General features: G+C 37.8%; 2 long non-coding RNA genes and 1 other non-coding gene across 4 annotated transcripts in view; 1 reads left to right on the top strand and 2 right to left on the bottom strand.

The window, feature by feature from the left end:
• Positions 1-3207: 3207 nt before the first annotated feature.
• LOC139804338 (uncharacterized) lies at positions 3208-22676 on the bottom strand. 2 transcript variants are annotated; one of them, XR_011729343.1, is made up of 5 exons: positions 22595-22676; positions 20487-20838; positions 20040-20194; positions 5229-5284; positions 3208-3418 (listed from the first exon to the last, which is right to left on the bottom strand). It is a non-coding gene; the product is annotated as an uncharacterized lncRNA (long non-coding RNA). The 2 variants fall into 2 exon arrangements; XR_011729342.1 differs by having other exon boundaries at positions 20040-20838.
• The window catches only part of LOC139804339 (uncharacterized), a 63761-nt gene continuing 41988 nt past the window's right edge, over positions 3785-25557 (top strand). Inside the window, exons 1-2 of the long non-coding RNA XR_011729344.1 lie at positions 3785-4899; positions 7154-25508. This is a non-coding gene — a long non-coding RNA (uncharacterized lncRNA). The remainder of the gene's footprint in view (positions 4900-7153; positions 25509-25557) is intronic.
• On the bottom strand, positions 24875-24946 carry TRNAT-CGU (transfer RNA threonine (anticodon CGU)). Its single transcript has one exon. It is a non-coding gene; the product is annotated as a tRNA-Thr (tRNA).

The following is a 25557-nucleotide window of genomic DNA, read 5'->3' as shown; positions in this document are numbered from 1 at the left end:
AGTCCAGTCTTACCTAAGCATACCATTGGTATGACTGTCATCCTTCTCTTATACTAAATATGAGAAAACAGCTTTTTCTGAACTAGAGTCATGTGCATTTATAGCTTCCTTTTGAGCTGTGTAAGTGTAGAATAAACAACTGAATTTGTTTCCACTTTTTCACATAGATGTTTTTCAGTCTGATTTATCTTTTTCCTTGCCTTTTTTTTACGATTTCTTTTCTCTTGAGTTGTATTTTTGCCATTTACTATTTCTACCCATGTAAGAGGGAGAAAAAGAGTACAGAAAGGAAAAGTAAGAATAATCAACTTACAGTCTTAATAACTCTTAAGCAGCTGGTGCTTTTGATACTTTAAACATGGTGATAATTAATGTGGAAAACACTGGAAGCCTTAGTAAGCTAGCTTGATCATCTGAAGAATGCCAGTACTTATTAGGGCAAGTTCATGATTCATACTCAAGGATTAAGCCAAGAGAATCTTGTGACCTAAGCAGCCTGACTCTCCGGTGGTAAAAATGGGATTTTCTTATCTTTAGAAAAATAATAACTTTGAGACAAAAATCAGGGATGGAAGTGGACAGTATACATTTGATTTAAGAGCTAGCAATACTCAGTGTGTAGGGAAATGGATGATTTGGCAAACTGTTGGTATCATTACAGAAATGAAGAGATTGATCAGATTATGCCTGACAAACAGTAAAGATGAGATTCGTAACATGAAATGTTAGGTCTTCAACAGCTATGTTTTCCTTAAGAAATTTTTAGTCATTTGCCTGATACTCAGGAAATTGCTTTTCCCTGGGTGTTAATTACTTAAAACCAAAGACATGAACATGAATCACATTATGGTATGTAGTCAGTGCTAGAAAACTGGATGCAAGATTTGGAGTGATGACATGAAATCTAATCCTATTTCTAAGAGGAAACATTTACTTGACATAATCAGTCAGCTTCAATACTTCAATTTCTCCATTTCTACAACTGGAATAATAATGTAACTTTTGATTTATTTGCTTAGAATCTTGAAAAGAAAAAAAGTTTTTAGATCTTGTTTTTTAATGTGCACGTTTGTAAATGTTCTGAAGCTGATCATGTAATTCTGACTTTGCCTTCTCATTTCAAATTAAGATATGACATTTTCAACTTCCAGTCTATATGTGCCTCAGTGGTTAGCTTTCAGTCCATATTTTATTATTTGCTGTTATGATACTATAAAGGAAAATGCATCTGAAGTGTTATACTAAAAAGAACCCTTTATTTTGCTTCTAATTACATTTACTTTGTTCGTGCATGTAACTTGTTGCTGAGTGTGGCACAGATGTAGTTTTCTCACATTCTCAAATGAGAGCTGGCATTTGAACATCTTTGAACTTACAAAGAAATTAACAGCGTGTAAGCAGGCACTGGGTAACTTCCCTACCCAGCCCTTCCAGGGGTTGTTGGTTCTTACTTGCAGAACCAGTCATGGAACTCATTAAGTAGGGAAGAAAAAGGACTGCTGAAGGGGTACCAACCATGCAGTGTTTCTAAACAGGGGCCAGTGTTTTCCAGATGGGAACTTTTTTCTCTTTATGCCATATGTGGCAAAAGATTTGACACCATACCCCAGCATCTATCCAGTTACCTACCCTTTGGCAGTGTCTTTGCTTTGTGTTATTTTTTGGAAAAGCCTATGATGTGGTAGTGCATTTCAGATGTGGTGAGAGAAATGAGAGAATCAAATCATTATGTCTATATATACTTACATATAGACACATAGATTATAATTAGGTCTTGCTCCTTAAATGATCATTTATTGCAGTGAGGCAGAACCAGGTACAATACCTTACCTGTTTTCTGAAATGTTTACTTATTACTTTAATCCCTTTTTAATTTAGATCTAAGCTAAAGCTAAGAACAATTAATATGGCTTTAAATCTGGAAGTCAAGTAGAAATGGGCATTTCAGCCATAGGAGCACAGACAATGTACTTCCCATAGCAGAAAAAATGATCTAATAAGGATATGTGAAATTTGTAAAATTTGTTATTTCAGTAAGGATTAAATTAATCATACTCTGTAGGAATTCCTTCTAATATTCTTCTTACAGTTTTCTGTAGATAACTTGCCATTCATCTCTGTAGTACTTTTTTCCATGGAGGAGGGCTCTTACTATTTCAATTCCATTAATCTTTACATTCCATTTGCTGCTTTACTAGGACTAAGAAAGCGTTCCAAGTATTTTAACAGGGAAGTAATACATTCACAAAAATTCTCGTTAAAGTCTTTATCTTCAAGTTACAAAGACTGTTCTTTTTAATGATTAAAAACTGCATACTGAAGCAGCATGTACTTACAGAATGATTCTGATAGAACATTTGTTGCTTTGGTTTGGGAAGATTCCTTTTTTTTGCTACCACATGTGATTTGGAGCTTTATTAATAGAGAAATACTGATTACTAATTCCAGGATTTCAAGTCTGACTATCAGTGCCTGGCTAATTAACACACATCTCTTTTAATATTAAAAGAATCACAGTATGGAAATTCTAAGTTTTAAATGTAGGGGATAAAATTCTTTTTGGGTTTATGTGAAGTGAATAAGCTATAAGCACAACTAAACAGCACCTTTCCAACAATGGCTTAGTGCCTTCCATGAGTTATTTCTCAGTTGCGTTCTTACTATGTATTTTTTTTAATTCATAAGGGAACTCCATATAATTACTATCACTCCTGGAAAACATATATCTTCTGCTGACAAGCGTTCTTTCTCAAAATTTAAGTTTTCAGAAGCTTTTGTAAAGTACTGAAATGGTGGGTGTGTGAAAAGAAGAATTTGAAATCGGAATTTGAACTGTGAAATCCATTGTAGAGACCATAATTTTTATGTTATCTGAAAATAATATGTGCATGAATATTTATGAGTAATTAGGAATCTTTTGGACACTAAACATATCTTGTAATATTCAATACAATGCCCTGTACCTTGACATTTTACAAATTATATTGTAAATTGAGATGAGATATAACTTGGCATTATGCAAATCCCTACTGGCACTTTGCTACTGCATGTCTTTTCTGTTCGTGTGAAAGAATCAAAAAAAAAAAAAAAAGGCAAGAGCTGACTATAGAAGAATAATTCTAGCTTGACTGCATATAGAAATAAAACAATTTGTGAAAGTAAATTTTTACATGTTCGTATTAATTTACAGATAAAATAGTTCTGGTATTTCTTCATACACTTATTTAATAATTTTAAAAGATGCAGATGGAGTTGGAACAGTTACACAAATTCCATTTTGCCAACAGGTTTCTTGTGCAAGAGTGTTTTCCTGAAAACCAGAGGGTTGTTCCAGCAAATCAGCCATTCTTCTTCCCCACCCCAAGTTTCTGTGGTTGCCCTCACCAGTGGAAATCACAAGCTCATTACTCTTCTTGACCTGGTAGGTATTGTAAAAATACTACATCAAAATGAACAAATTGAAAATGAGACAACAGAGTGTTGTCTTAAATGATTGAACGTAATTATTTATACAACCTTTCAGAATTATATCAAATGGAGGCAAATACAAGGCTGCTTTAGCTTCTCTTTTAAAAGTCCTGGTTTTGACTTACTTTGTTATTCATTATGTATTAGTAGTGAATCTACATTCTGCTGTAAAAAGACTTGGATGTAACTGCACGACTTAGATCTGATAAGACTAATGAATCTAACTCTAATGTGTCTCAAATATTTTAAAAGACTCGATTTTTAAAAAGAAAAAATAATAACTATAAATTATAATAAAAATATTAGGTAAGGAAAATATTTTAACAAACACTGAATTATCTGTATTTTTTTCCTGAAAAAGTAAACTTAGTTTTAAATACACCCTGCACTCAGATGTTACGCATTTTTCTAAATCCAAATATCTCTCAGTTAAAAACCGTGAAGTATTTTCTAGCTCTCTTCCCACTGCCTTGTATTTCCATATAAAGCTAATGTGCAGATACAATACTATGTGTCTGTCCCCTTTACTATTTCTGGAAGAAGTCCCAAGAGATTAAGATTCATCTGTATCAGATACTCCAGAACTGGCTTGTTGGCATGTTTCTGTGGAAGAGAGATTGCTTCTGAATTGTGCTAAGGTGTTTTCTAGGGTGCAAGACAAGCAGAGCCAAAACTTCAGTTGATATGACCTGGCATAATACTACTACTTGCTTTAGTGTCCATATGATTCTTGGTTTTTCTGTAGACTTAATAAATCAGGGTAACAGCACAAGTAACAAGTTTCCCATTCATTACTCTAAAATTGAACAAGACATTTAAGATCCTCCAGGTCAAATTTTATGTCTAAATCAGTCTTCCTTCTTGAAACATGATACTTGTTTTGGGAAACCTAACCCATGCTGATATAACCCGATGACAAAAATGAAATTGAGACCTCCTTTAGGCAGCATAATGAGTCTGAAGTGATTCATAATCGGTCTTTTATGATATATGAACTTGATTCTACCCTAAATATTAATTTTTTGAGACCCAACATAAGACAAATGTTATCAAACAATATTCTCCTCCATCTTAACTTAGATTTATTAGTCCCTTATGGCCATTTTGGGGTTTTGCACAAAATATGAAAAAATATTCTTGCACCTTGTAAGAAAAATGCTAGCTGTGTATGGTGTGTCTATGTTTACCATATATGATCTATTTATCTTGATACCTGCAGCAAGGTTGTTGGTGTGAAGTTATAAGACACTTTATGCAGTCTTGCTCCTGTAAGCAGCCAGTTGGCTAAACCTGCACTTTCCTTCTTTGCTTCTGCATTCTCACAGATTTTTATTTATGTTACAGGCCCACATGATTTCCTTTGAACCAGAGTTAAAAATCCTGTGAAAGGATGATCAGTTGACATTCAGCTTTCTTCATGCCATGGTCAAGGTACAGTAGCTTCATAATGTGGGTTATCTGCCAATTATTGTAACAGATTATCACAGAACAGATTATCATGATACAGAGGTCTGCTGCCACGAAACATTAAAACACTCAGGAGGAATTCCAATGCATTCACAGAAGTTATTAACCTCACAAAAGACTTAAATTGGAATTTATACCTCAGAGGCTTTCTTGATAGATAGCTCACTTTTTTGCCTACTAGATTGGAATCTTTTAGAGCTACTCTTAGCCTGGTTGCTAAAAGAGTGAAACTACCTCCTGTATCAAGAGACATCTGATTTCAGTGTGCTGTTTTATGAAGCTGCAACACTTACCTGACTTCATATGTACATGTCAGTGTTGAGTATGATTAAGTTTTTATATTATAGACCTGAGGGTCAGAAGAAACCAGGATAAACAATTAAATAAAGGAGTTTAATAAATAAATTAAAAGTATTAGTTTATTAACTTATTGACCATATTAACTCAATTAATTGGAAATATCTAGTGTGCCAGTAGCAATACTTCTGTGCTATGAGCATGACAGTAGTTCAGTTTGAAAAATAATAGCCTCTAGTTGACCAGTATGGTGAATAAATATGCTATCAAGAAAACTGTTTGTTTTCACAGAAACTAAGCATCTGCACACAAACAATTTCTGTCTTGCAGCAGAATGTTATTCGGTGTCTGAGAATACAGAGGGGAAAAAAAGCTTTTGCTCTTTCTCCTTAAAGACAGACAGAAGCCTGTTTACTTTCACCAAGTACTCCATGTATTTGTGACACTGTCATGAGCTTTCTGTTGCTGGAAGAGCAAAACTTTTCTGTTCCTTTCAATAAACATCCTGCACATGCATCTGCTCTGTGTGTGCACTAAATAAAGGAGGAAGGAAGTCCTGAAAGACTGTCTATGTATTCAGTTGTAAGCTCCCAGTGGGAAACCAAGTGAAAGGACACAATTCTCATACAAATGGGCAAAGGTATCTACATTCCACAGTGCCAGGCAACCATCAAATCCAGAAGAAACTCCTAGTCCTCATCCTTGCCCTACTTCAGGCATCTGGGAATCACTGAAGTCTTGCAAATAACTGAAAATATTAGCCCTCTGGTTACTGGTCACATCGAGCTAAAGTATAGATTTCGTCTACCCATCCTAATTTTCTTGTCCCTTTTACCCCATGTTGTGAGACAGGATATTAAAATAAGTTCCTTGTATTTCTTTGACAGAGTGTAACAACACTTTCCAGGCAAAATGTGTCTCAATTTTCTCCAGATTGTATTACTGTTATTTCCCTAGAGCTGCAAAAATTGGCATACCAGAGATTTCAGTGGTGCTTAAAAGCCTGTCTTAGTAGGGAAAGGGGCTATAAAAATAGTATGGATACTTTTGCAAGGAAAAAAAAAAAAAACTTTTCTAAAATCATTGTTTAATAAAATAAATGATGCAAAAATGTTTTTAGAGCATAGGACAGAAGTCTCTTCCTACAACCTAGGAAGACTTTTTTCCTTAAGTTTTTATCAACTGTGATTAATATACCTGCTTCCAGTTTCTGCCATTAAACCTTGATACTAAATCATTAGGCATTATCTATGCATTATTTTTCCTGGTCTATATTATGCTGCATATCATTACCAAAAGGTAACTAAATGTGACATTAGAGATATATACCGCTGGAATTTTAATAATTTTTTTTAAATAAAATTTTGGGGCACATCTTACCACAAACACAAGTTTGGTGACAATATCAAGAGTCAGACACTACCAATTTGTTCTAAAGCATATAGACATACATACATACATACATACATCACAAGAATAGGCAAGAATTTGGGTGCTAGATGGAGGTGTGCAGGAAAACCCATCATAGCACCTACTTTGTACTGTACCTAAATACACAGTATTTTCAGTAATTACAAAGGGCAAAACCATGGAAACAGGATTCCAACATCCACAGTTAATGTGAAAAGATAGAGAAGAAAATACTTATATTTTTAATCTGATGAAATCACGAAGCCAAATTCTTCCTATTGTGCAATGACTTTTGAGTGGTTGCTTGTCAGTGTAGACTCCTGTATTTCTACCACCTCAAGATACAGAGCCACAATGCAGTGGTGTAAGGTGTGCAAAGGAGGCAGAGACATTGAGGAATTTAGCAAAAACAGAATAAAAATTTTGCAGTGAAAGCTTCAGTTGCTAAGAATAGAAAACTATTTTTCAGCAGAGCAGTTGGTGCACTGACCAATTGTTTTTCACTTTTCAGCGCATTTCAGAACTTCCAGCACACTTCTGTCTTGTTCAAATGAACTAATAAACTCCTGATATGACTCTTGATAGAGCTTATCACCTGTCATGCATGGCAGTGTTTGTTAACTTGCAACAAGAAAATGTTTATCTTTTTGCCACACTCAAAGCAAGGCACAGAACTGGAAGTTCCTGGAAAAAGCAGCTGGCAAGTGTCCTGCTGTCTAAAGAGACTCTGGTTTGCTCTGTTCTCTTTTTCATTTACATGCCTTTTTTCAGTACAGCATTTTTTAATATTCCTGACGCTAAAGATAGGTAATAGTTGTCCATAGCCTGAAATACTAAAAATTTTCCGAAATAAGGTACAGCACCTTCAATTATTATTTGTTCTTTCCAATCTTTTAACACCTGTATGTTAAACATATAGACCAGGTGTAGAATCACTGAACAGAAACAGTCCCTACCTCCCAGCTCTGTTTAAAAGTCCACGATACCACTGTACCACTGCTGTATTCTGGTACATTAGCATAAAATACTGAAGTGTTTTAAAATGTTCCATAGGTAGAAAGGGGAAATACATTTTTCTGTTCTCTGTGATATAAATAAGAAGTGAGAATACATCCTTGGAATATGTTTATATATATATATATTTATAACACTAATAACATCCAATATTATGCTTCACTAGAGATGCTGACATTTTTATGCAATCAAATGAACTTACTATTACAGGTATTGTCATACACTCTGCAGAATTTAGTGTTCAAATATACTGCTCTGCTGATACTAATTCCTAGTGAAATCAGTTAAAACTGTGTAGCTAAGCAGCTTATCTGTTGTGCAGGATCCAAGCTGTGAGCTGTTTTTCACTCCCATTATTAACAACGACAAAGGAAATTTTCATAGGGAGTTAGGCAAGCTGAAACTCATAATGCAGCAGTTCACCATTTCTTGCTATCTTGTAGGCAACATCTGAGGAAAACTCAATAAAACCAGGCACATAAAAGAGCAATAATAAAGGTCAAGTGTGATCTGCTTGCTGTCCCAACTAGTGCAATGCAACACAAAGGCCAGAGCCCCAGTGTTGCCCTGCAGGTGGGGACTGCTATCTTCCAGCCTCCCACCACACCCACAGGGTCCTACCAGAGGGCACTGTCCCCTCAGCCCCTGCAAAGCTGTGCTTTCACCACACAACATGTTGCAGGACATGATGGAATGAGTGTCCCACTTTATGAGAAAATCAAGAGGCTTGAACTAACTAATTGGTGTAATTTTTCCACTTGCACACACCATATGGGGATGTTGGCAGAAGTATCTTATCAGGAAACTGCAGCTGTGGCTCAGTCTTCACTTGCTGGCAGGAGTGTCTTGAAAAGGTGTTACCTCTGGTTTTGGGGTTTGAGTTTTTTTGTGGCTTCTTGGAATTTACTGTTTGTTAACTGGATAATCTGCAAAGGAGGAGATAGGAATAGAGCTGGTACAGAAAGATACTATGTTTAAGGCCAGAGCTAGCTTGTCCTGGCCTACTATTCCCAATTAAAACACATTCTCAAATTAATAAATTGTACTGAGCTCAATGCAATTTGAAGTGCTTTATCTTGCTCAGGTTCTAATGAAGGCATTTTGTACCTTTCTGTGACTGGCTAGAGGGCAAATCAGGGTTCAGACCTTGAATCCAGAACCTCTTGAATTTGCCACATCCATCTCCTAATGCTGAGACTGGAATAAAAACTCCACAATTTTTATTTCAGGTACATTCTAAGAAGGAAATTACTCTCCTTTTTGTTTTAGACATACACAGAGTTTTAAAATAATACTGTTGTGAAATTCTGGTACAAGTTAGAATTCATTTAGGAGATGATTTTATATGAATTATCAAGATACTGAATCTAGATTACTTGAATATTAGTCCAGAGTAGGTCACAGAATCTATGTTGGCTTCAAACTGCCATCTTAAAGTCTTCTGGACACACTCGGTTCTCCTTTCTGCCAACTCCAGTCAGGGGATAATTTTGTTATGGATTAGTTTAGAACTCCAAAAATGACTACCAGAGATTCCCTGGCTTTGCATATGAATATTTTAGTGCTTCCTCTGATGAAAAAAAGTAACCTGCTGCATCTAGTTAGATGCTTATGCTTTTCTCACCACTGCGATCTCCAAAAGCCTCAAGCAGTCATAGCAAGGGTATAGATTTTTAAAGGATTTTCAAAATACAATTTGTCATTGGAAAGGTAAGGGAAACATTTAAGCTGCTTTTCCTAAATAACCCCAAACAACCCAGAAGTCAGCAAAAACCCACTTTTGATTAAGAACTGCAGTCACTCAGTAGATTATTTATCAGGTTATATAACTTGTCATGTCTAACTACTGGATAAGCTAATCATCTCCAAGTATGTCAGATTCTGCTTTAATTGGTTGTGTAAAAAAAATTGTCTTGATGAAAGCATGATTATAAAAGGTGTGATTTCTTTTAATGATCTCTATTAACTTATGATTCCTTGTATTTCTCTACTGTATACACACTGGCAAATCTTTCAGCTCTAACAGATTATGCCAGCACTCTACTACATAATTTGAATTTGCATTTATTTATAATACAACAATAAAGATCCACTTCAGTTGGAATCTTGGCACTGGTGGTTTACATTTAGAAATGAAAATCTTTATATATATATTTAAAATAGAAGGAAAAGGAAAACAAACCCATTTTCATATATTTAATCAGCCATAAATGGCAACAAATTAACAAAGTCTGAAACAGTTTAGGTTAATTGAGAAATTAGTGACCACTTATTAATGGAGTTGATTTTTGTATGTATTTCTGCTTCCATAACATAGCATTTAAGGAGCATTCCAGCTCTTCATGAACACTTGCCTGCTTCCCTTACCCTTGCTTAGGTCTTTATTCTATAGACTTATACACAGCACCTGGTGATTGATTTCCCTCTTGCAGTTGTCTTGCTGCTCCGTTTGCTATAGCTCTTCCCTTTCCTACATCTTTCTCTAACAGAGTGAAACTAGATGCTTTATCTGAGCTTTCTGGAGCAGCTTTACTGTGTCACAGGAACAGTGTTGCTTCCTGCATCCAGATACTGATGCTGTTATTTGTCTAGGCACAGGCCCTGCAGGTGATGGCACAGGGACATGCATTGGTATCTTCTCAGTACTGACTGAAGCAGAATTGATACTATCTTAATTCAGTAAGAAACTATCTAACACTCAATAAGATAAATAAAAATTATTAAAATGGGTGAGCCAAGTTCTGTTTTCTAAATAACATAATAATTGAGGTAATGTTTAGAAATTGATATAATGGGCTTATTCAATACATACATGAGATTGGTTTATGTTATTCAGCCTATTTAAAAACTGCATGTCTTTTCTGCTATTTTAATTTATCTGTTATGAGACATCTGGTAATGACATAAGCTTTATACATAATAAAAACCTTAAATGCTGTTAATGCTCTTCCATGTTGTAAAAGAATGAAAGTATTTTTGTATTACTCATTTCTTGGCACATAAATATCTAATATCTTTTCACTGTGGAAATTCTATTTGCAAAATCTTACCTAGTTGCTACTGTGCTACCTTTCAGAACAACAATGTGAATTTGTTGGCTCATGTTAATGACTCTTCATCCCATAATTAAAAGAAATCAAAATCCCTAAGAAAAGCCTCATATAAATCCTTGCTTTGCTCATATTTAAAAATCAACCAGATAGCAATATTGTCTTATGCAAAATGTTAAATAATGAAAACTACTCACAGCCTATTTGCAGAAAAATGCTTTTAGCTTCAGTGGAGAGTATTAGAGATGAGTTTTGCAGTGCTTCCTCTGGGGCTATATCAGATTCGAAGGTTTTTGTGATACACTGTTTCAAACCAATATAATGTAAATTCTTAAAATAAACAATGTGAAGCAAGTATTTTAATTTGAGTTTTAAGTACACATCTCAAACCATGTGCTTGGCTCTCATTTTCTAGTGTTTATTATTCAGTGATAAAAATGTGTAAAAAAATGACAGATGCTTCCTATTAGATATAAAAGGGACCGGAATATAGGGTTACTTATTTTGATTCCCTTCCCTGAATTTAATGTCAGGATTTCTAGGTCTAGGCAAATACTTTTCTTGATAGCAGTGTCATATAAGAAATACATTTTTACATATTTACAGAGCACCTGTACAGAGGGAATCTGACTTCTGCTACAGCATGTATGTATATAAAAAGATATGTAGCTAAGAACCAGCCATTTACATCTACAAATTAATCATGTAGAAAATTTATTAAAGATTGCTTAAGCTAGGAAAAAACACTGATATCCTTAATAGATTACATGTAAGGTAAGATTGTAACAAACAGCAAATATGAAATCAGATCAGTTTTAATGCTCAAATTTATCATAGTATTCTTTACATAGTACTGTGACTAGCATAGCCCCCCGAAGACTTTGTAAGTAATTAAAATTTCAGGCCTTTATAAAGGTGACAGAATTTGTAGCTCTGGTAGTACTGTCCACACTGATCCTTCATATTACAGAACCTGATAGCATATGTGTGGTCTCACAATTATTTTTTAAAAACTTTCAATTCAGTGCAGAGTCTTTAGCTATAGGGGTTATGGGGAAATATAAAGTTTGCTGAACATGCAAACAGATGGCAAAAAACCTTTACTAATAATATTAATAATTCAGTGAATCTAGTATCATGTAAGTAACCTTCATAATTTTAAAGGTTGCATAATTCTTACACCCGTGTATGTTCCAACACCTTTCATTTATGTCAGGTGCTAGAAATCATCTTTTGATCAGTAGTCCAAACAGAAACACTGCACTATTTAGATGCAAATTTAGAATAAACATAATGACTAGTTTTTCTGCTGCTTTCTGTCCATACATATATCTGAAATTCTGTTGAATGTTGAAATGTTGTATGTTGAAATGCATATGCCAGCGTGTTTGGACCTGTAAATGCAATACTGTGCAATAAGACTCATAATGTCCTTCTAGAAAGTAATTATCATGTTGTTGTGGTATTTATCTGGGCATCAAAAGTTCTGGGTTCAAGTCATAAAGCAAGCCTGCTTTGTGACCTATAGAACATGACTCAACCTGTAAGATTTTCCTGCCTGAAAAATGAGAAACACTCTTTAAGCAGAATAAAGAAGAGCATTTCCTGGAGGATTAAACTTTACCACAAAAGGGGGGAAGGGTGGAGAACATACCCAGCTAGTTTCTTTCCTATATCACCAAGTATTTTGAAGTCTATTTAAAGATAGGAGACACTGTCAAAGGGATGATGTGATGCTTATTTATTTTTAAGCTAGTTAGTGAAGTCAAGGGTACATTTAACATAAAACAATTATACTACTGTCCTGCACACATCTTCTGAAATAAATGTTAACAGCACTTCACATATCAAACTGATTATTTGTGTTTTGCTGCAATACCCAGACATTTATATATTCTGCTTTTTCCTTCAAGAACTCGTGGAAATCTTCAGCTTCCAGGGGAACCTGCCACCTAGCAGGAATATACTGTGCCTGAGAGACCAGTCCTGGAGATCTCTCATACTGACCCAGAGGAGTAGAGAGAGGAGCCATACCACAACTGCATTCCCAATGGTTTCTGCCATCCTTCCTTCCTCAAAAGCCCCAGCTAGAGGTATGCCCACACAAAGACATTTCGAGCTGAATAAACACAGAACCCACAGTGACTTTTCTATGTTTAATTGTAAATTTAGTTTTTTAGGACTGCATGAAAATTTGATTATTTATATGCATTTAATTGAAAGTACTGGCCTGTCTATCAGGTTGATAAATAGCCTGATGGATGTTCATAGAAGTGGTTAATATTCAAAGTGGGGTCCACTACAGCAGTTATTAGAATCAGCTTGCAAAATCTTTGCTGTTTTCAGACATACACACTAAATTCTCATGTTAAAAACAATCATATGAAAAGAGTGAAGCTCTCACTTTTAAGCAAAAATATATTCCTCTTCATAATATCATACAGTTATCAACATGTCCCTTAGATTTATGACTTATGACATTTGTTTACCGACAGGTGGTTGCATATCTTGCCATTTATATTTTAAGCAACAGTAAACACAACTAAAAATAAGATAAGCAAGATAAAACTCAGTGGGTTTTTTTTAAAGTATTTTTACAGAAAAGCAGCACTTATAAGCTAGGTCTTCAGGTAGTTCACATCACTCCCAGCAACACAGAAGAATACTGCAAGAGCAATAAGGATTTTTAGGGGCATTATGATAGTGTAATGGAAACACATCTGCCCCCAAAAGTCCCTCATTTTCCCTGCGGTAAAGAGCCATGCAGGAAGTGGTGAATGCTGTGGAAAATCAAGAAGAAAACTAAAAAGAATTTTTTTTTTTTTTAAGTTAGAACAATTTTCCAACAATACTTCAGGATTTCATAGTTTCTTCTAAGTCCACTGCACAGGAAAATTGTAGTTTTTCAAACAGCCTCTAACTCATTTATTTTGTATGAAGGTTCTGTCCACCAAAGTGAATTCTGAAGCAGCTATCTAAGACAAAAAGCATTAGTACTGGGAAGCTAAAAACTTTATGCATAAAGCACAGAGAATCCAGAACAATGTTTGTTCTTTCAGCTCCCAAAAAAGCACAAAGTAAAATAATATAATCATCATTAACTGTTGACCTACATCTCTCATTTTCTAAGAGATACATAAGTTGAAATGCCTAGTTAAAAGTTACTCTTTTAAAATAATCCACACTAAATAGCACCTATATTCTTAAATGGATTCTTCTAGCATAACACAGAAAATGTAGTAATATTGCTGAAAAAGCATGCTCAGTTCCTCATATATTATTTAACATGGTGTGCTGTGTAATAACATTTGCTCTTTGTTTGCTCATGTTGTAATACAAAAAATGAATCAAGTTCTTTCCTCAGGTTTCAGAAATTTTACTGTGATCTCAATTTCATTTCTTGATGTAGGTCCAGCAATTTCAGTGGAGATACTGCTGACTTACACCAGCATCCAGGCACCTACTGACTGAGGTGTGTGCAGTTTGTGTTACACAAAACAGACCTTTTATTACAAGAGAGGTTTTATACCAACAGCAGCATCAAAGCAGAGATCTGGATTATGCTGACTGATACACATTTTTTAACAGTAGCAATATATAAGAAATAGAAATATCCCCTTGGTAAAATCACTGCATTCAGTTATTTTTACTGACCCTCATGGACTAATCCTGAGACATACTGAATTATTTTTGTCACCCTTTTCTAAAACCTATCTAATCTAATACATGCCTTGTTGTAGATGATAGAGCACATTTTGTCTTTTTGTTTTCTTTTAATTCTTATCATGACCTACAAACCAAAACTATTATTTAAAAAAATTGTTGTCTAGCAGCTGTTTTGTATCAGTTGATATAGAAAGGCAATTCCAGTAAAAGATTTGGGCTGACAGAGATACTTAAAATAGAAAAAATGCATCAATATTACATTACACTAGTGGATTGTAGTCTCCTCCATTCACAGTGAAATTAAAATATTGCAGCAGTATTAACTTAAAAGATTAAAATAGTTTGTTTAAAGTTATTAATGTGTATCAATGATATGTGAGCATTCGGAATATTAGGAAATCACGTAGATAGATGCATAATTTTTAACACCTCTTTTGAGCTCAGCTAGGAGCAGGTGTGCTCCAAACAGGGAAAGAAAAAGATGTATTTTAAAACTTCAGTGCCTGTCTGTAGAGAATTATGATTCCTGTGTGAAAAATACAACGTTGATAATTGAAGAGCCTTATGTCCAACAGGGAGTCAGGAATCCTGAAACCAACTGTTAATATGTAATCATATTTGGCTAGCTCACCAAGGAAGTTGCCTCAGTGATTAGATGTGTTTCTATTTCTAGTATCTATATTTATTCTGTACTTGCTGTAGAAATGTCCTGAAAAATCCACAAGCTGCATAACACCTATCCATTCACAAGTCGCCTACATAAATATTGCCCTTGTGCTGAAATCTTGTAAACATAAATTATTTGGGTATTTTGACAACAGGCAAGAAAAGCTGATTCTTTGCTTCTTTTTTTCATGCTTATTCAAATTCTCTATACATTTATACTGTTCAAGAAAAGTGCGTGACATTGCAACAAGAAATCTTTGCAATTAATAACTGCTGTTAATTAATAACAGGGCAAATGATGCCTTAAATGAATTTCACCAGAAGCTTCCTAGTCTAAGGCTGCATTGTCTGAAGAGGATTTGGCAGTTTAAATAATACAACCACTTTTCTACCACTTCTTCCACTACAGGTGTAGTTTCCAGGTGATAGCAATGGTTCAATGGCTTTCGTCTAATATTTTAGAGACATAAAAAAGCTTCATTTTTTTTTCTTCATAACCTGCTAACTATGCTTTTTAAAGCAAATAAAGGATTTTTGATTGAAAAACTCTGGATAGCTTCATAGGAAGGATTTTGTAAACTTTACTAAGGCAAAATTTTCAGGTTTTCTGGGTCATGAGATTCCAAGCTCAGGGTCGCTACCTCCCTCTTTTTTTTTTCTGTGGCTAGATCAGAGGGGAGTCACAAAACCTTTCTGTTGCAACATGAGGTCAGGAGATGTCAAAGGTTGAGGCCCTGCTTCACAAAATGCTGGCCACAAACCATTCCCCAAACCGTATCACTGGACTCTGATAGAGGTCCTGATCTTTTCACTTCTTTCAATAAAATTTCAAAAGTAAACAGATCAGGCTATTTGATAATCCTCTTCTGATTAAGTGTTTTTCTTTTAGAGGTTTGCTTAAAAATGCAGGAAAGTAATTCTAAAATGTAGTTTAAAATATATACCTAGTAGGGCTTTCAGTTTTATAAATTATAAATGCAGTAAGTAATTGGAGTTGATCTTTCTAATTATTATTTTTCTAATTACTGTCATTTCAGTAATTCAGGATTGGTTTTATCCCAGCGAAAACTAGTTTTGATTCCAAACATACCATCTACTTTTTGATCTTCTGTAAATTTATTTTTTCATTTCAAATAGGAAGATAAGACTAATTCCAGATATTTAATTATTAATGCTCTGGATCCACAATGCACTTCAGCAGTCTCAGCTCTTGGGCTACCACCTCATGCTTCATGCAGACCTTGTGGGATAAACAGTGTGTGGGAAAGAGAGAAAATTTTTACTACATAGATATTTAGGGATCTCACACTGTTTTGTCTCATCATCATTAATTTGGATAACAGATATAAAATGAACATACATGTAAAGCTTATACATGCATGATATCTGTAGTACTAGAAAATTGTCTGGTTTGCTGCACACTAGAGACAAAGAGGAGCTCTTTCCGTAAGCTCAATAATAGGAAATACATGCAAATAAAAATTTTGTATGAGGAAGGCCCACAGAAGTGTAACTATGTTCTTTAACTTTGCTCTTTAATCATTTAAATAGTTTGTTAATTCTGTAGCTAGGTTATTGGTGCTAGAAGGAATGCATGAGAATTTTATATATCTTCAACAAAGAATCAAATAGAACCGATTTTGAAAAAAAAAATCCAAAAATAGCTGGTTAACAAAGTGCACTATGTAAAACACATCTTACTGAAATCACCTATATAAAATTACATGTTTAATTTAAGAGCTTTAAAGTAATATGTTGGTAAGAAGCAAGTGCTGTTATTTCAGCAGAGCAGAGAACATCTTTGCTGCTGTTTGGATATTTAAGTTTGCTTCTAATTTCCCTTAAAGCAAGATCCTTACATTGATCCACATTGTAATTTCTGATTCTCTGCTCTTATGTTCTCAGAATACTAGTGATGAGACCACAGGAGATAAACTGATTCAGAGCTGACAACTTGTAATATTTGACAGGTTGACAGCTCTAGAATATATTCACACACTAAGTACTGTAATTCAAAAATTAAAAAATTCTACAGTTAAATTTGTAGCTTAATTTGTTCATGAAAATGTAACCTTTTCAGAAATGCTGCTTTTGAGCAGTAGTATTTCATGCAACATAGTAGCTAAAGGCATTTTAGCAACACAATTCTCACCTAAGCTTTTCCACATTAGATTTTAGTCTTAATCAAATGAAGAATTTCTTGCAGTGGTATTGCAGGTACGTCCTATTCTATACGTTTAGTGATTATATTGCTATAAAATGTGGAGAAAAAAAGCAAAACAATTCCATAGTAAAATCTTGATCATTCAGTATGAGCTCCATTTGCATGACTACAGAAATACTGCATGTAGTCATGTGATACACCAGGTACCACCAGCTTCTCTTTAACAGTGTGTAACTTCAGCTGAATTTCCAGGTCTTTTTGACATACTCAAATTGATTCTGTCTGAGCAAGTCAGCACTTAAAATAAATCTGACTTGCAATGATAATGTGACAACAGTGTGAATATCTATATGGTTATGTGTAACTTAAGCAGGTGATTAGCTGGCATAAAATGTCAAAACTATGACAGACACATTTACACCAACTGAGAGGATGCTCCTGTATGTATTTTGTGTGCATATGCATAAAAGCCATTCTATAAAGTATATTTTGTGAGTGTAATTTGTTTCATTCAGTCTTAACTACATGTATAGTATATTCAGAGACACAAGAAAATTCAGCTTATCTACTAACAATTTTTCAACAGTTACTAGAATCCCATGAGGAAAGTACAACTACATAATGTTAAAGTAAAAATTATGCTTAGATTCTTTAGGATATTGGTACCAAAAAGTATAAAGTAACATGAACTTAAAGAGCTCTACCAAGTTCAGGTTTACAGTCCCTTACTCATAAAAATATATTCTACAACTTTTATCAGTACCAAAACTATTAATCTTTAAATTGATGTTTAGATACAGACCATACAGATGTAGACATACACACTGTGGTAAAAAACCCAGCTACTCGAAGAGGTTAATTAAAACTGAACAGTGTGAGAAAAAAAACCCAAAACACCTGAGGAGGGGATCGAGAATATAGATGTTACTGGTGTTTATGACATTTTCAAGTTTTAAGATGCCTGTCTTTCCTAGGGACTTAGCTTCCTTTTGTCCCAATTCATCTATAACCAAGTGACCCCTCTTTGAAATGTAACTTTCTTGGGCTTTCACTGGCTTTTTAAGAGGAAAATACCACCAAAAGTTAGAAAACTTCCTTTTTGTGTTTAACTTCCAGGATTGTAGTATTTTCTATCAATTTTTTAATGCTAAATACAACATTAAAGTTGGAATATTATTATTAATTGAAGGTGCCTTTTACTAAGTGCAGCAGTAGTTAGCTTCTAAGGTCAATGTCCACTGTAAGAGCCATAACGTACTGGTTTCTTTTGCAGAACAAAGTGACCACCAAAAGCGGGACTTTGTGGGCCAGTTGGATAAAACATAAGCTCATCTCGCCCCCAAAACCCCGACTCTGGAACCACAACCTTCTGAGATTCAATTTGTAAGTAAAGTATCTTTGTAAGATATGCCCAATCAACTGAGAAAATCACTGCTTATAAAGTGGGTAATTTTCAGACTAATAAATGATATTGTAGTCAAGTCACAGTGCACATGCCTTCAGATTCTGGACAGCAGGAAATGCTAGCAGATACTATTTGGTTTTATTCACATTTATTTTATTTATTAAGTAAGAAAGCAGCACCTTCCTTAAGTGTCTATAATCTGACAGGGAACTCCCCCAGAATAACATTTATTGGACCCGTCACTCAAAATACGTACTATGATTTCTTCTCAAAGTAACAACTTACTTGTTTATTTGTTCCACTGTATTTAAGACTCATGTCGACACATCATAGATATGCCTGCATAGAAATTATTCTAATTTTTTTTACTTTAAACTAGAAAATTTTCACTTAACTTAAAAGTTGGTCTCTTCCTACTAACAGTAGTAGATTCAATGTTCAGCTGCATCTAAAGCTTACTGCCCTCAGCATTGTTTAAGAACTTCTTTCACAGATGAGAGGAAAAGTAGAGATGTGTAGACAAAAGGAACGTATTTTCTAAATCCTCAGTTTATAATTCCAACAGAGCTTCTAAATAAAGTCCAAGTTTAAAAGCATTATAGTTTACACTTGGATGACTGTAGTAGATAAATGCTTTAAAAGCAATTAATTGCTGTGCTTGAAAAGCCGCTATTATATTTACTCTGCTTTCTATAATCAAAATACAGAGCCAAAGAATGCTGTCCTAGCTGAACTGCTGTGTGTTCAGCAAATACACCTTGAAAAGAGAATGCAGAGAAGTTGATGGATATTCTCTAAGTAGAGATGTTAAAATAAAATGTGTGGCCTTTAGAAAGAGGAATTAGCTTAATTATTTATGGTTGCGATGACTGAGAATATCGTTTGAGCTCATCAAACGATAGCTATCGACCCCTATCAGCGCTGGTACTTGTAGTTATTTGTATTCGACGAAAGTCTCCCCAGACAATTGGGCACCAGGAGGGGACCGGTGCCGGACACCCGGGAGGCGCGGACACCTGTAGATCCCAAGGGTGCCCGGCGGGGCGACAGCCCAGACCCCCCCCCATGGGCGGTGGAGCGAGGCGGGCCCGGGCCCCCCCCTCCGCGGCCTGCGGCAGGTGGGCGACGGGAAGTGGCCGGGGATGCGCGGCCCCGCGCCGCGGCCGCCCCCGTCCCACAGGCGCCGTTTCGCGGCAGCCTCCGTGCCACAGGCGCCGTTCCGCGGCCGCGCCGGCTCGGTCGGAGCCCGCCCAGGTGCCCGCCGGGTGCCGAACCGCCCCATCCCCGCGGCAGGGCGCGGCCCCGGTTGCCCGCGGCGGCGGCCCCACCTGCGGGCCTCGGAGGCGGCGGGGACGTGCGTGGGGCCACGCTTCTCCCCACGGGCGGGCAGGCAGTGCGATGGCGGACGGCGCGGAAGGAGAGCGCAACTTACCACTTGTCAGCCCCCCCCGGCCGTGCCCTCGCAAGCCGTGAATCGATAAACGCCCGAAGCGAGCGGGGATCCCGAGAAGAGGGAGCCGCTAGCCTGGCAGTTTCCCGGTCATGAAAGGAGACAGCCCTTCGGTCCTCGCTCCGAGCCGGCTTCTTCTGTTGGCAAAATCCTGACTCATTACATAAAAAGATCACCCTGCCAGGCGCCCAGAAACATTTCTTCATCACGGTCACGCCACAAGCTAAACAAGAGGCCACATCAAGGGGAGGGGGAGAGGGGGGAAGCGAAGGGAAAAAAAAATATCCAGGAGATCTTTTTTCTTAAGATCCTCTTCCTTCAAAAGGAAGGGGAAAAAAAGTGCAGCGAAAGAAAAAAAAAAAAAAAAAAAAAAAGAAAAAAAAAAGAAGAAAATTAAAGAAAAAAAAAGAAAAGAGAAAGAGCAGCCACCAGGATTAAACTAGAGAAGATTCACTCATTGTTGCCACAAAGACACCTCTCGTCTTTCCACTCCCTCTCCATGCTCATTCCTCCAACAGTGCTACAAAGCCGTGCAGTCTTGCGCCGTGAGTTGCTGAGCCCGAGCCGTGGGCTCCTCAACTCTGCGGGGGCCGTGCCAAGAGACCTGGGGCTGAGAGTCCTCCGAGAGTAGGTGTGGTGAGTCCAAGACCGTCCGAAAATTATTTTTTTTCCTAGAAACTACCTCCAAATATAGTAACAGGGAAGGGGCATTCCTAGAAATTCGGGAGACGTCAGAAAGGGAAGATTTGTGAAATTCAGCTGCGCTTCCTGCAGAGGGCTCCTAGCACAGGAAAAAAAAAAAAATCAAGTGAGCAATAAAGTGGGTTTCATGCTTCGCTGATCAGATAATGGTTAAATAAAAAAAAGAATGCTAAAACACTTACTTCATGTTTCTCCAATACGATCTAGGATTTTCATGTGGGAAGAAAGGTAATCAGTAACCCCCTTTGCCCATTTTCTACTGATGTTTATAGATGTCTATCTCCTTTATTTGCTTTCCCCCATGTTGTCCTAACAGACCCATGCACACAGCAAATAAAACAAATACACATATGAGTGAAAAATGGGCCAAACAATAAGCCTCCCGTGTATCACAGGAGTGCTAATTAATGTTCGTATTAACCCCCCATTGAGAATTGCATCTTTCATGCTACACTGATGTGTATAATTCATATTATTGCTGTACATGTGTGCAATATTGTTATTTGCATGAATGGGAATTTATTGTTGGCTTCTACCAACAATAACAAGAAGTGCTGAGCACTGTCAGTCCCCATTGACTTAATGATATTTTAGGCTGTTAATTAATTTTGTTCAGCAAGCCACAGGATCAGGCCCTGACTGACAAATGTAAATCAGGATTTGCAGGAGACCCACACAGTCAAGAGCTAGTGTTATTCCTGACATGTCTCCTAAATCTGTATATTTGCTTTGTGTTTGTATCTAGCACCCAGTCCTTCCTCAGTCATATCTTTAAAAAAACCCATTATTTGATATATTTCATAGGAAGCAGAAATAAATGTTTGCAAGGCATTAATGGATGAAGATGTTATTTTATATTAATAATTATATGAAGATGTCAGTGATTTGTAAGAAAGCATTATTTATTTCAGGAATAGTAAAGGTTACCATCAAAACTGCAATAGCCAGCTTTTGGGGAAAGATAATAGATTTCAATGTGTGCAACTCTTGCAGGTTAATTGAATTTCTGTAATGCAATTCCCCTCAGCCAGATGAAATCCTTGGGCTTGTTCTTTGAATTTCATTATGAATTGCAGTCTCTTCTCTGCCTCCAAATCAAATGCCATAAAAACACTGGAGTCTGGCTTTACTATAGTGTTTTATAAATACTCACATTTAATCAAGACTTGTCTGTCTGCAGTTTTGAAGGGTAATTAGTAGAGTTCACCTGACAATCCTAAATGTGCTTTCACTCCTGAGTATGTTGTAACTGTTAATGCAGTGCTAAATAAACAATTGCTTCAAAATACAAACCCAGCTTTCAGAGAGGTGCACCCACAGTATTTCATTAGCAGTACTGCCCGGTTAGAAGTAAATTTATTTTAAGTAATCATATGGAATTTCAAAACAGCTCTAGTTGATTGCAAAAAGGCCTTTTTAAACCAGCTAGCTTACTTCTGGCACATTGCTCTACTCTGCCTGTCACTCTCATTTCCTGAGTGAAAAAGTGAATGGCAGCTTCAAGTTCAGGATCTTTTGATCATTAAAAGAAATGAATATGCTGTCCTCTGTTGGTCATACTGGTTGTCACATGTAAAATTCAATTAACTCAAAAAGGCAGCAAGCAGCTCTGTTAAAATGACAAACATGATGAAATTAAATTGCTTCCACTTAACCAGGAAGACTGGACAATGTGAGAGATTTCTAGATTTTGTTTTTCTTTTTTTAATTAAGCAATGATGGATACTAGAAGCTGGATTAAGGAGAGAACTCGCTTCGTAGGAATCCATATTACAGGTTCTGCCCAGGGACTTATCCCCATCAGCTGTTTCAAGCACTTGCAGTGAGCTACTTACCTTGCCCTGCTCAACACGATGGGTGACAGCAGGAGCCGCAGCCTTTCCTCTGCTCCAGGACTGGCCTCTGGTGGGTGCAGTGGGGCTGCAGCTCTGCCAAGCACGTGGTGACAGAGGAAGTTTCCAGTTTAAATTTCACGTCATGTGGTCTGGTCTGGGGACAGGGCCATGTGTGCCAGTTCAGATAGTTTGTGCTCATGTGTAAATGACTCATGTGGTGTGATGTGGTGGCAGCTATGGAGCTTCTGGTAGCACTATAACTATGTCAGCTCAGATTTTGCTGGGTACATGCAGTGCAGATTTCTGCTTTACCACTCAAGGTGTCTGTGGGTCCTGATGCTTAGAAATGCTCTTCTCGTGTCCACTTTGGGTCCTCATTTCAAGAACAGTATATAGCAACTGAATATGATCCAAGGGACTGTAGAAATGATGATTATAGGTGTAGAAATCCTTATCTAAAAGGATAGATTAAAAAACCTGTCGATTGTATTACCTAGAAAGGAGAGACCTGAGGGTAAATACACTATCACTTTCAAAAAGGTTTGAGATCAGGTAAAAGGCAGTAAACCTGTGTTTTGTGTTAGTTATTTCTACATCTTGACTGCTACTGGTGTTACCAATTTTTGGTCTGGACTAGTTTCTTGTATGCTGTGATTTCATAGATGGTTTTCGAATTGCAAAATTAATTTCAAGTGAATAGCTGTAAGACGTCTTAAAACGTTACTTAGCAAAATTATTAACTTGCTAATAATTTAGCAGTTATTAGAAAAATATAAGTTCCATCTGCAAACTGTGGAAAACAAGCTCTGTATTATCTAATTTCAATGTGTGTTTTGTATCAAACAGGCCTCAAAATCATTGCTACATGGGTGAGGTGCAGCCTCAGCTCTTGTGCATACCTGGCTTAGTCTATAAATATATTTTACAAAACAACCAAGAATTTATGAAAGCATTACTTATCACAGGCAGGGTGGCTCCTTTCCAGCTTTAGTCACAGAAAGCAGTATTTATCAGACACATGTTTTGAGTTTGATTTTTATGTTTAGTTTTGAAAACCCTCTTACAAAAACAGCTTCAGGAACATGGCTGTTCCTCACTGTCCTTCGTATTTGTGAGTAAAAATGTCTTACAGAAACTAATTTAGAACATTTTGGGTTGTATTTTGCATGTGCTCTGTGCTTAAACTGCTACTGCTCAAAATCAATAATTTACATTTTTCTTCTCTGTAAGGAGATTGGGCAGTGTTGTCATGTCAGGTGTTAGCCACTTCTCGCTAGTGACTAGTGGTAGGACAAGAGTAAATGGGTTCCAGTTGCGTCAGGGGAGGTTCAGGTTGTGGAAAAACTATCTTGCCAAGTGTGGTGAAACATTGGAGTAGGCTGCCCGGAGAGGTGGTGGAGATGCTGTTTCCGGGGGTGTTAAAAAAACCAGATGTGGTGCTCAAGGAGGTGGTTTAGTTGTTACGGTGGTGTAGGACTGATGGTTGGACTTGATGATATTTGAACGTCTTTTCCAACCAGGATGACTCTCTGATTCTAAAGGGAAGATAAACCAATGAAAAGAACCAGGAATTACATAAAGGATGATGTTGGTAGCTGCAGCCTGTGGAGAAAATCTTGTCAAACAAGAATTTGCAGGGCTTCGCTTGTTCCTCACAGGAATGAATGCAAGCTGGGTGCCAGCGGGTGCTTCGAGGCTGCTGGGGAGGAAAAATCCCGCTTCCCCTTGAATTCCGTAGACATCTTTTCCTTGGTGCATTCGTAACTATCTTTGGTCCTTCAGGGTGAGCTCGAGGGTCTCTTGAGCACAGGATTAGGTCCCCGGGAAGGTGGTCTTAAGAAAACTGTTGGTTGTTGGGAAGGTGGAAAGGTTTTGCAAGCCAGTGTAGAGAGTGCCGGTTTGATGCTGTGAAATGCAAGAGGAGGGGGGGTATCAGCCCGCTTGCTTTGTTTAGATCAGAGGAGCCAGGGCGGCTGGGAAGGGAGCGGCGGCGGTACCGCTGCTGCAGGTGCAGACCTCACATTCGTGTGCGCTCCAGGCTGCGATCAGCCGCGTCTTCTTGCACGGGGTCCGGGCGTGCAGCCCCGACCGGCGGCTGCGGGCTGGAGCCCTGCGGGACGCGGAACTGTTTCGCCTCCTCGGGGAGCACCAGTGCTGCCGCTGCGGTCACGCTGGCTCTCTGTGACGGGCAGGGACGAGGCGCGGAGCTTCCGCAGCGGCGGCGGCGCCCCTTTCCTTTAAAAATGAAGGGTGAAACCTCCCGCCAGCGCGGGCCAGGCGAGGCACGGACGGGGTTCGAACCCGTGATCTTCGGTTTACGAGACCGACGCCTTACCACTTGGCCACCGCGCCTGCGTTATCGGCCGTTCCCGCCGCCTTTCTATCGCGGGCGCCACTCCCCCCGGCCGCCCCCGCCGCGTGCGCCTGCACCTGCACCTGCCGGGGGCGCGCGGGCGTTTCTGCCTCAGGCGGCAGAGGAGCGGTGGGAGGCGGCCCTGGGGAGGTGTCTGCTCAGGAACGTGCCGGAGGGGCTGAGGGAAGTCCCGTTCTTCGTGGTAGCGGCGAGGAGCTGTCTCGTCCATCTGTGAAGGAGCCCTCAAGTTCTTTTTCCGCTCGCCGGTTCCATAGAGGAACGGAGCCCCGGAGCGCTCCCGCCACTGAAGGCGTCCGGGCCTCGCGCGGCATCCAGCGAGCGGGAGGTGTTCCCCGCTCTGGGGCAGGGAGTGGTTCTGTGGTGCCGCAACTGACTGGAACGCTCAGCCGTACAGCACCGGGAGTTTTCTTTACCAGAAGATGGCCCTCTTAGATTAGGAAATGTGTTGGAAACAATGTAGTCTTCCTCAGACCAGCTTTACGGGGCTTGCCGCCTCTTGAGAAAAGAACAAGGAGTGCAAAACGTTGGGAAAGTTAAATGGTAATTATGAAATTCTTTAATTGTCAGGTATTTGTTCCACAAAAAAACA

Source organism: Heliangelus exortis, chromosome 17 (assembly GCF_036169615.1).
Source record: "Heliangelus exortis chromosome 17, bHelExo1.hap1, whole genome shotgun sequence".
NCBI lineage: Eukaryota > Metazoa > Chordata > Aves > Apodiformes > Trochilidae > Heliangelus > Heliangelus exortis.
The sequence above is the reverse complement of the archived record's forward strand: the minus strand, read 5'-3'. Positions and strand labels throughout refer to the sequence as shown.